Source organism: Asparagus officinalis, chromosome 7, assembly GCF_001876935.1.
Source record: "Asparagus officinalis chromosome 7, Aspof.V1, whole genome shotgun sequence".
NCBI classification, from domain to species: domain Eukaryota; kingdom Viridiplantae; phylum Streptophyta; class Magnoliopsida; order Asparagales; family Asparagaceae; genus Asparagus; species Asparagus officinalis.
Window position 1 is genome coordinate 137,582,351 of NC_033800.1, and position 12,891 is coordinate 137,595,241.

Consider the following 12,891-nt stretch of genomic DNA (forward strand, 5'->3'; position numbering starts at 1 on the left):
TGCTCTTCTATTATGTGAGTCTTTGTTTATCGTAGAATGCTGAAGAGATGGAGGTGATCCATTGCTCTTATGAGAAAAACTTTTTCCGAAGAGATGTGAGTCTTTGTTTATTGTTTCCAGTTAACTTAGTTGTTCTCTAAATTAGCATGTGGAAATCAGGTAACTTACTGTACTTATTGTAATTTTGTGTTTAGAAAAATACAGTACGAGGGTTCACTACTGATTTGGAGGAATAAAAATCGGTAATAACCCAACTTTGCAAGCTTTAGTAATTTTAAGTAGTTACATCAGTACATCATATTACTCATGATGATTTATGGATTTCTCATTCCAATCTCATTGGTTGGAGGAGACGAATTTCTTCAGAAATTTGATGATAGTCTTATTGAAAGCTTCAGCTAGATCATTAACAACTGGGTTGTATGGTGAAAGTCACATCTTGAATTCTAAACTTATTGCAGAATTTGAACCTTAGGAATTCCTACTTATTGCATTTAAAACTTTTAAACTGGAAAACTTTTAAACTTATTGCCAGAATTTTAACCCTAGGAATTCTAAACGATACAACCCAGCTAGACCATTAGTTAAATTTTTTTAATTGGAAACAATAAACAAAGACTCACATCTCTTCGGAAAAAGTTTTCTTCTCATAAGAGCAATGAATCCCCTCCATCTCTTCAGCATTCTACGATAAACAAAGACTCACATTAATAGAAGAGCATGCAAAAATTTACACATCAAAATAAAAAAGAGATCTAGTAAAGGGAACTAAAAACTTAACTATGAAGTTTAAGTGTTTTAAGTCTTCACTTTCACATGTGCCTTAAATCACCCTGCAAAGTCACAACACAACTTGCTAATTCAAGATGCAAGAGCTATGTACCAATTACAGAATGATCGTGATAATTGAAATTACAAGGCAAATTGCACATGTTTCTTTTTTGCCTCCCTCACTTACCATACAGGATCCTACAACTAGACCTAAACAATAAAATATAAATGTTGCTTCATGCTATTCCAAGTTGCCATTTGATGCCAGGAACTACACTTCTATGACGCATGTTTCTTTCACTTTTAGCTAGCTGCAGCCTCCTGCTGTTTCTTCAGCATCGCAGCATGCTTTGACCCAGCAATATGAAAGTTATACACTATCAAGCTGTTCATAACTACAATGCAGATGGTGCACACTTTTACTTTATTTGGCTCTGTTTCTTCTTCAACAATCCTCCTCATCATTGTCTCTAAATCTTCCTTTGGGGCATCCTTTCTCTTTGTTTTCTTAGATCCTAAAGCATTTCCCTCAGCAACTGGAGCTTCCGTATTAGTAGGTTTTACAGCCACTTGAGCTTCGTTGGGTCTTGGAGTGATTGCTTCCTGCAGCTTCTGAAGATTTTTCTTATGCTTCTTCCCTTGTTTATGGCTTTTAAGGACTTCACGGCTATTACACTCAATCTTACAAACCTCACAATATGCTGATTGTGCCATCTTGCTCATGTGGGAGCCCTTCTTTAAGCCTCTTTCATAGTTTATATCGAGCTCGTATCGGCTAGGCAGAGATTGATGAGGGACTACAGGATTCAATCCATTCGGAGGTCCGAGAGCAACCTGTATGACACAGTCATGCTAAATTAGGATACAAAAAATAATGATATAAGATAGAACTCCAAACATAACTAAAATAAAAAAATATAACATTGAACATTCACTTCTGATGGAAATTTAAATATCACAAAGACAAGTAGCTACAGTGTTTGCTTCGGGAATAATTTTCTTTGTAGCTTCCATTAAATCGTTTAAAAGGAAACAAAAGAATAAGCTTTACAACTGCAACTCTCCTCTTTACAAAGAAAACAAAATTGTGCTCCCTAGTAACACGTACAAAAACACCTACGTAATAGCCTCTGCTTGCGTGAGATTCTTTGCCTATGCCGAGGATGCGTTATTCGTGGACCACCTGTAGGCTGTCTAAAAATCACAATAGATAGCTGATCCAAATAAGCTCCGACAATGAAGGTCACAATCAGACGACTTCCCAATCACTGCATCCGCAACTCCACAATCGCCACAAACACGACCTCACTTCTGAGATGATTGATCTTGATGGCTGCGACAACAGCATGAATAGCATTATTAGCAACTATTGGAGATGCTGATGAGCAGTGTAATAATTTTAGAAAGAAAAGGTTGGACTTAGGTGGTGAGTTGTTTGGTAGAGAGCTGTGGGCAAATATTCGTCTTCAAGACACTATGGATGTTGATTCCCGTCAAGCTCTCACAACGAAAGCTACAATCAAATAGCTTTCGCGCCGACAATCGAAACATACAATCAAATAGTTGCTTGGTAGAGAGCTGTGGGCAAATATTCATCTTCAAGACACTATGGATGTTGATTCCCGTCAAGCTCTCACAATGAAAGCTACAATCAAATAGCTTTCGCGCCGACAATCGAAACATACAATCAAATAGTTGCTTGGTAGAGAGCTGTGGGCAAATATCCATCTAAGCACAATCCAAACGCGGGCGACCCTCGCGTTCATAGGGGTTCAATCAACGTTGACCCCCGCGTTTCCAAGCAGGCAACAAGCTAAACGCGAGTGACCCTCGCGTTCAATGGTGTTCAGCTAACACCCAACCTCGCGTCTCAATCCTAAGACACGAAGTTGGGTTCTGAACGCCAGAATGGGCGTTTGACTCGTTCAAACATGAGTCGAACGGTTCCAAAACCGTTTATCCCACGTTCTGAGGGATGTTCGCCCACGTAGGAGCGGATATAGGGGTCAGTTACAACCTCCTACCCCCCTATAAAAGCTCAACAAACCCAACGGAGCAAGTGGTTGGATTTTTGGCATCTGAACCGCACAGGTTGGATTCTGAAGATCTAAACCGCTCAGGTTGGAAATTTTTCAGTTCTCAAACAGATAAGGGCTAGCTGGTTGGATTTTTCATATCTGAACCGCACGGGTTTGGAAATTCGGAAGGATCTCAACCGCACGAAGGGTTAGCTGCAGCAGCAAAATCCTTGGAGATAGGATTTTTGAATCAAACTCAGAAGATCAAATCTGAGAGGATTCTTCAACAACAGAATAACAGCTTGATCATTAACCGAATTTTTGGTTCTAACAACTCTATTCACAGAGTTCTAACTCGTTCAGAGTTCTTAAACTCGTTGAAGAGTTACTTATAAAACTTTCCACAGAAGTTCATCGTTCCCACGAGATAGAAGACGGTCGGATCGTCAACGGAGAACAATTTCGACGCGAGCAATCGAATGAGGCATTCCATCGCTACCGAGAAGAACCCAGTTTTAAACAAAGGAGAGAATCAAATTCGTTCTCTCCTCTTTTGTAATCAAGTTGTAATCGAGATCAAAGGAATCCAAGTCAATTTTCTTTATTCTCTTCTTTACAATTTTTCCTACAAACAAAAGATGGCGACTCCGCTGGGGACTAGCTTTTCCGACGAGAAAGTGGTGGCGCAGTCCGACGTCCACCTCATAGGGACGACTGTAGAAACTCTTGTCGTAGAGTTTGATCAAGCTAAGTACGAGGAAGTATTATCCTCAGGATCGCTTAGCCCCAAGGCTAAGCACGATGTCCGCGAGACCTCCAAGAAGGTCAATTCTGTTGTCGAAGTGCCGAAGAAAGCCCTCTCCTTCGGCCAAGAACTCAAACTGGCTCTACTGGCGGAAGATCCCACATCCGTGTCAACAAGACGTTCTTCGGGCCACAAACGGCCTTTGGAGGAAACGGGCCCTGTGAACGTCAGGGACGTTGCTGCTAAGGCTTTGAAACAAGCCAAAAAGAACGCCGCTCGCCGACGGAGAAGATCCATACGACGAGCACACTTACGTGAGAGCCGAATGCTGACCCAACGCGAGGACCGCGTTTCTGAAAATCCAACCGAGCCTAGCGTTCCCAAAGGAGAACGTTCACTTCGCGGCAACGAGCCCGACTATGAGCCTCGGCTTATACAGCTGAAACGCGACCCTGAATGGCGCGTTGTTACTTCAAAACGCAGCCCTCGGAGCGGAGCTGCCAAAACCAAACGCGACCCCCAGGGGCGCGTTCCGATAGAACATGACTCTAAGGAGTCTGTTTCACCACTTAAACGCGACCCTCAGGGGAGCGTTCAACTTAAACGTGACCCTCAGGGGAGCGTTCAACTTAAACGCGACCCTCAGGGAAGTGTTCAATTTAAACGCGACCTTCAGGGGAGCGTTCAACCTAAACGCGACCCCCAGGGGCGCGTTCAACCTAAACGCGACCCTCAGGGGCGCGTTCAACCTAAACGCGACCCTCAAGGGCGCGTTCAACCAAAACATGACCCTCAGGGGTCAGTTTCATCATTTAAACGTAGGCCTCGGCCTAACGTCTCCAAAGCTAAACGCAACCCTCGCGTTATCCTTCAAGAACGCGATCTTCAAGAGGTTCGTCAGGTTCAGAAGAGTCAGCGTGGCTTCAAAATCCACGTTCAACGAGAACCAATTTCACCTACCCAAGGGCAGGGGGTTCCATCTCCACCTCCAAGTCCGGGGAAAGTTTCCTCTCAAGTTCCTGATCTGCGGGAATTGTTGTCGAGAGGAAAATCAACAGCACAAGCAGCTCACTCATGTCAATGTGAGAGGCTTATCTCGGCAGTTCTGTCAGAATGCCCTTGTTGTGCATCCGCACCTCGGCAGTCCGTATTCGACAGATTGACGAACGTCGTTAGGCCTGCCAAATGACAACGCCTCTACAGGAAGAAGACAGCTGAAGCGGAATACCCTCAGGTCACTATCAACATGATCGGTCGAGGGAAGGCCTCGCATGTCAATGTGAGAGGCTCATCTCTGCAGTCCTGTCAGAATGCCCTTGTTGTGCATCCACACCTCGGCAGTCCGTATTTGACAGGTTGACACACGTCGTTAGGCCTGCCAAACGACAACGCCGCAACAGAAAGAAGACAGTTGAAGCGGAATACCCTCAGGTCACTATCAACATGATCGGCCGAGGGAAAGCCTTGCCTACTGATTCCGATGAGTCACAAGAGAGTCATCACTCGACTGTCAGAGAAATTTGTGACCAGTTCGAAGGAGTATATCAGAATACTCGGACTCGAACAGGAGCTATTCGCCCGGTTGACTATCAAAAGTTAGCCAAAGGCATTACAACAAGTGAGGAGCATTCGGCAATAGCCGAATCTCAATCTTCAAGCTCTGTTGGAGCACGCGAGGTCTCCGCTTACATGTCAGGGAATCACGAAGACATCGCCAAAAGAGTGGACGAACATCATGTCATGCTCCAGGCGCAACAGGAGACACTTCTCCAATTGAAGGATATGTTGGCTCAGCTTCTTGCTGAAAAAGGCCACAAACCTGAGTCTTCCCGGAGAACAACTTCAAAGGGAAAACAAAAACTGCATGAATATTCAGACCGTGAGACTCACAACCTGGGATCCTCTTCCGAGGGTGAGAGGGAGATCGAGAAAGAACTGCACCCTCAATCTACTAAGGTGGATGAGCTGGAGGCTCGCCTTAACGCAATCGCCAACCGAAGCGAGCTCCGGGAAGAGGGAGTTGTGCGGCCTTACCCTGCTGAGTGGGATACAGCTCCCTACCCACCGAAGTTTAAGGCCCCTACCTTACAACCGTTCGATGGTACAGGATCGCCAAATCAGCACATTTACTACTTCAAGTCCCAAACTGGGGATGTAGTAGCAAACGACGCCATCCTGACCAGGCTGTTCATCGGTACCCTTAAGGGTGTCGCCTTCGAATGGTTCATGAAATTGCCTGCCGGATCTATTCAGAAATGGGTAGACCTGGAAAGGCTATTCTTGGCCAGATTCTTTGAGGACGACACGGAGGTCTCGGTCCCAACTCTTCTTGCCACTAAGCAAAGGAAAGGAGAGTCCATCAAAACCTATGTGGAGAGATTCCGCAGCATGGCATTGCGATGCCCCTCAGGTATGACCCAATCAACTCTGGTTGAAACTTGCAGGCACAACCTGCAGACCCAGCTCCTTGCTCAAATGGGGGTGGCAGAATGTCGCTCCTGGAGACAACTAGTCTCACAAGGAGAACAAGCTGAAGAAATAGTGGCGCGGGTCAAAGCTGAAGAAGTGCCACAACCCAAGCCGCAGCAGCAACGCAATCAGCAAAATGCCCAGCGGTCTAAGGGAAAGGAGACTTTGGCAGCCGATTACACGCGGGTACCACCGCCGAATAAGCAAGGCAAGGCGCCAAATCAGCAAAGAGCGCCCAAGCAGTATTCGTTCAAAGAGGAGCATGTGGATACATTATTCCAGTTGCTTCGAAAGAACAACAAACTGCAACTGCCTGAGATCAGGAAGCCGGATGAAGCAGGGAAAGTGGATGACCCCAACTATTGTCGTTATCACAGATTCCTTGGACATCCTACCAAAAAGTGCTATGTCTTCAAAGACATCTTGCAGAATTTGGTGAATGCTAATGTACTCACCTTGAAGCCGGAGCAGAAGACCGTATCAACTAATATGATAGCGGTCCAATTCGGTGACTTTCCCCCGGTGGTAACGGCGAACGGCGTCGTCCCCATTCGCAAGGGAGAAATGCGTCTTAAGAATGCTGACCCGCAGACATACATAGTCAGAAGGACAGGGGGTTGGTGCCCCTCACTACCCCAAAAGGGGAAATCATGTGGGTCCACCCTGACCTGCTAGGAGATCAACAGTGGACGAGCACCTCGTCTGGAAAGAGGGGAGGCAAGGCTAAGTCTTCTAACACGATTAGCCCCTCCATTACTGAAAATGATGACCACCTCAAACCTCTTACCGATTCAGAAGAGGAGAGGATTGTCCTAGCAGCATACCCAGAAGGCAATCCTGGCACTCGGTCAGGAAAAGCTTACTTGAGGGATTACAGTCAGAACGCTCCAGAGGCCGAGGAACAGCCCCAAGACGCTGGGGGTTCTGTTCCGAAAAAGCCAGAAGGAGCTCCGATTCAACAGAAATCTCCACCAAGAATCTGGAGAGTCGAGCGCTCCCTTCCAATTCAACGTCATGGCGCAGTTGGCCAACATACCGGCCAGAATTACTTTATACGAGCTCCTAAGGTTGTCCAGATCCACCAAGGAAGCTCTAATTGAAGCTTTGAAGAATACGGAGAGCTTCATTACTCAAGTAACTCCGACTCCCGAAGCTTCTGAAGATCAACTTTTTCTGCAATGCCTACAAGCAACGCGAAGTCTACCATGCATATCATTCACTCAGGAAGATATGCAAGTCAAACACGAACACGACCGGCCACTATACTACACAGGGTATATTGGGTCCTCTGAAATCAGTCGTGTTCAAGTTGACCCAGGCTCAGCGCTCAGCATCATGCCTTACAGGGTCATGCAGGTCTTAGGGATTCCTATGCACCGACTGCACACCACCCAAACTATAATCTTCGGGTTCAATGCAAACAGCACCCGACCTCTGGGAAAGATCAAACTCAGATGTCAGATCGGAGATCTTAAGTCTGAAGTAGCATGCTACATCATAGATGCGGACACGTCCTACAATCTTTTGCTGGGACGACCGTGGATACATGCAAACCGCATTGTCCCATCTACTTTGCATCAGGTTATGAAGTACGCCAATGACGAGGGCGAAGTCAGAACCTTGATTGCAGAAAAATACCCCTTCCGAGGGGTGGAAAACTTCCATACCGACTCTGTCTTTTACTTGGAATCCCAAGAGAAAGAAGATGTGGACAGCGGTAATGAAGCTGACATCGAACCAGATCCCGATGAAGATTGTCATTGGGAGTTAAACTTTGATGTAATGGGTCGGGATGAGAGTAATAATGATGTACCGAGCGAGGGCGAGTGGTTCATTAATGAAGATTCCATTTTAGCGTACTTGTTTGATGTCTCTCTTAAAAATAAACAAATAGAGAATGATTCTAGTGCAGGTACCAACCCATGACACGTATTGTGCACAGAGGCATCGCTCACCTTGCCAATCCAGTCATCCTTTGCTTCGGATGAAGAAGTGGAGGACGCACAGAAGGCTTTCTTCAAAGTCCCATCCAAAAGGAGAGGGCAGAAGTCTGCCTCAGAAAATGAGATCAGTAATTATCTGCGTCAAGATCATTCGTCCGGAACCTCTTCCTGGGAATCCGACGTCAGTGTCGGACCTTTCTTTAAAGGTTTGACTGTGAACATGGTTTCAACTAGTCACCCTGATGAAGATGCAGGGGGTGACGAAGAGTTAATTGAGTCGACTAACGATCCTTGGATCAAACGTCTTAACATCCTGTGGGATATGCGTTTCGAACAACGCGAACCACCCACTGAAGATAAAGTGATCCAAGTCAACATGGGAGATGAGTCTGACCCCAAGCCCATCTTTATAGCCGAAGACCTATCATCCACCGAGAAGGAAGACCTTATATCTCTCATCCGAGAATATATAGATGTCTTCGCTTGGAATTATGAAGATATGCCTGGTCTTGACCCGAAGGTGGCCATGCACCGTCTCAACATCGATCCGGATGTAAAACCCGTTAAACAACAACAACGCAGGTTTCGTCCAGAGATCATGGAATCAATTGAGTCAGAAGTTAAAAAGCTTATAGACTCAGGTTTTGTTAGGGAAGAACAACACCCTGACTGGGTGGCCAACATTGTTCCAGTTCCCAAAAAGAATGGTAAAGTCCGGATATGCATCGATTTCCGCGATCTCAATGCCGTCTGTCCGAAAGACGAATTCCCACTCCCCATCACGGATGTTATGATTGACAACACCTGCGGGTATGAAAGGATGTCTTTCATGGACGGATTCTCTGGGTACAATCAGATCAAGATGCACCCGGACGATGAAAAACATATTGCTTTTAGAACACCACTGACGATGAAAAACATATTGCTTTTAAAATGCAGGTGCGACTTATCAACGTGCAATGAACACGATCTTTCACGAACACCTACGAAAGAAGATCGAGTGCTACGTTGATGACATAGCAGTAAAAAGCCAATGTAAAGACGATCATCTTGCAGATCTGAAGACAATGTTCGAAATCATGCGAGCACATCAGCTGAAGATGAATCCGACAAAATCATTTCTCGGAGTTTCAAGCGGAAAATTCCTAGGATTTATCGTTACTTCCAAGGGAATCTCCCTTGATCCAGAAAAAGTGCGTACCATCCAAGACATGCCACCTCCTAAGAATCTCAAAGAGCTCAGAGGTTTGCAAGGCAGACTGGCCTACATTCGAAGATTCATATCTAATCTTTCAGGGCGCTGCCAACCTTTCTCTAAGCTCATGAAGAAAGGAGTATCTTTTGTTTGGGATGGAGAATGTCAAAAAGCATTTGAGGAGATTAAGAGATATCTTACTCAACCGCCAGTTCTCGTGGCCCCTATATCAGGAAAGCCATTCCTGTTATATGTGAGAGCTATGGACCATTCTCTTGGAGATTTGTTGGCCCAGAACAACGATCAGGGTTAAGAACAAGCCATCTACTACCTGAGCAGGACTATGATGGGAGCCGAACACCGGTATAATCCGGTCAAAAAGGAATGTCTTTCCTTGGTATTCGTAATTCAAAAGATGCGATATTACCTAGTTGGACAGACAATTCACGTCATCTCCAAAGTGAATCCCTTGAGAGTTCTGATGACGAAACCATCATCTCTGAATTGCAGGCTCGCAAAGTGGGCCATTCTCTTGTCGCAGTACGACATGTAGTTCATGCCTCAAAAGGCGGTCAAAGGTCAAGCGCTGGCCGACTTCTTAGCCGATCATCCAGTATCGGGAGCATCTAAGTTGTATGAAGAATTACCTGACGAAGTCGCCGAAGCTTGCGCTACTCAAGAAGCTACGCAAGTGTGGAAGTTATTCTTCGACGGTGCGTCCAGAGCAAATCCTCATGGAGCAATCACCGCGGGAGTAGGAGTAGTATTAATCTCTCCGAACGGCCACATAATCCCAAGGGGATTCTCCTTAATCGAACCTTGCACCAACAACGTAGCCGAGTATAATGCTCTGCTATTAGGAATGCAATTTGCTGAAGAACTTAATGTTCAGCACCTCGAGGCTTACGGTGATTCTCAACTCATCGTTAATCAAGTCCGAGGAGAATACGAAGTACGGCATGAAGATCTGATCCCGTATTACTTCGCAGTGCTAGAGAAAGCTCAAAAGTTCGAAGGTTTCTTCATCGAATATATACCACGAGCTTAGAATGCTTATGCAGATGCTCTAGCCTCCTTGGCAACCTCATTAGCGTTGCCACCAAAGACTGAAACAACGATTCCAGTCGCGGGACGGAAACTATACTTTTCTAAAATTCCTACAGAAGAAAACTCAGATACGTGCCACGAGCTCAGAATGCTTACGCAGATGCTCTAGCCTCCTTGGCAACCTCATTAGCGTTGCCACCGAAGACTGAAACAACGATTCCAGTCGCGGGACGGAAATTATACTTTTCTAAAATTCCTACAGAAGAAAACCTAGACGAGACACCGTCAGAAGAAGTCTGTACAACTTCTATGGAGTTTGAATCCAGGGATTGGCGATTCCCGTACATCGACTATGCCGTATATGGAATTCTACCCGATGATCCTAAGGAAGCGGCCTCTATCAAACGAAAGGCCCTCCGATTCTATTACGACGCAGTCTCTCAAGTCCTGTATCGTAAATCGCATGATGGAGTTTTGCTTTGATGCCTCTCTCGGAAGGAAGCAAAAGAGGCCCTTAAGGAAGCTCACGGCGAAATGTGCGGAGCTCATCAATCTGGAGCTAAATTAGGAGATCGCCTCCGACGCATCGGCTATTATTGGCCGAAGATGTTTTCAGACGCGGTTGACTATGCTAAACGTTGTCACGCGTGCCAAATTCATGGGGATTTCATCCACCAAGCACCAGGAAACTTACACCCCACATCGGCGACTTGGCCATTCGAAATGTGGGGTATGGATATCGTCGGACCGATTTCCCCTCCGACATCCAAGGGACACCGGTTCATTCTAGCCGTAACCGACTATTTCTCCAAATGGGCGGAGGCAATCCCGTTGAAAGAAGTCAAGACTTCAAACGTAATCAAGTTCATCAAGCATCACGTTGTCTACCGTTTTGGAGTACCGAGGCGAATAATTCACGACAATGGGACACAATTCGTCAGCCTTGGGTTTCAGAGATTCTGTGACAAATTTAGAATCCAAAGTGTTGCATCCACGGCATATTATCCACCAGCAAATGGTCTTGCAGAAGCCTTTAACAAAACCATAGTGAAGCTTCTCAAAAAGTTTGTTTCTAAAAGCCGGCGCGATTGGGATGAAAGACTGGGCGAATGTCTTTGGGCTTACCGTACTACAGTAAGGACCTCCACAAGAGCTACGCCATTCTCTTTGGTATATGGCTGCGAGGCGGTACTACCATTGGAAATTCAGATTCCTTCTCTGAGAGTCGCTATCACAACGGGACTAACAGAAGAAGAAAAGCATCAACGACGTCTGCAAGAACTTGAAGCCTTAGACGACAAGCGACTTCAAGCTCAACAACAAATAGAGTTGTATCAAGCCCGTATTTCCAAAGCCTACAACAAAAAGGTTAAGGAACGGATCTTCAAGAAAGGCGATCTAGTGTTGGCCAACAGACGACCCATGGTGATGACACACAAAACCAAAGGGAAGTTCAATCCTAAATGGGAAGGGCCCTTCGTAATAGAATCAGTCTATTCGAACGGAGCATACCGCCTCATCAATCAAGAAGGAGACAGGCTCATGATGCCAATTAATGGGAAGTTTCTCAAGAGATACTTCCCGTAAATCATGTAGCCCCCTAAACCCCAACCAAATCAGGCTGGGGGTTGCCTATTCATAGTGTAATTCTATCTTGTATTTCGTCATGTTAACACTACACCTCTGACGATTGTAATTTGATGGAATTATGATACAAAATTTCTTAGCCAAGAACAGGTCAAGAGCTAAACATCAGGCTTCATTAACTTAAGGGTTTTTAGCCTAGACTTGAAGGTAGAGAGTTTCTCCCGGTGAGCCGCTCGGACTTGTCCCTCGATCTCCTTTCTGAGTTCTGCTTCAATAGGAAGGGTAGCAACAATGTCCTTACGAGTCCACTCAGCTGCATGGAGTGTACGGCAAAATTTCGTATAAATTTGGCCACTTTTATGCTCAAGCTCTTTCCTGACATCCTCATAGTGGGCCAATTGGGCTTTCTTCTGGTCCAACTCGGCTTCTAATCGAGCGGTAGTCTCTTCGATACCGCGGATATCAGAAGCAACACGTTTGATTTTAGCATATGCTTTAGAGTGTCACTTCCTTAAAGCTGATATGCGGGCCTTTTTATCAGACAGGTCCTTGCGAAGAGCCCCTGGGTGATGCGCCCTCGAGATTATCGCCAAGGAAAGAGCCGGCTCCACTTCAGAATCTAAATTGGTGCGCTGTAGCTCCCTGAAAGCTGCTAATTCTATCATCAAAAGAGTGATTCCCCCTTGGCAGTGTTCAGTCCAGGATGCATCCCCTTTAGCTTTGATGTCGTCCAAACATTGGCTCAAGATGGATTTACAGTCTTCAAGAGAAGCCCCCTCAACACTGACCATATTAATAATTGTTTGCATCCAACGTTCCAGTTCATCAATTGATTTCTTCAGAGCCCTTGAGCGTGGAGGAGGAAGAGTTGGATAGATTGGATCCGTATGATCATCCTGAACAGGTGTTGGAGCAACTTCAGAAGAAGGGCCCTCTCCAGCCCTATCGTCCTCAGGAACCGAGGGGATCGATTGGGGCATTTCGTCCTCTCCGTCAGTAAAACGCTCAACGAGCGCAGACTTCATCGCATCCCCCATTAATTTGGCCCTCTTGGAATTCTTGGCCATGACAGGTATCCGCTTACGAATTCTCCTGTCATACTCACCTTGCTCAGCA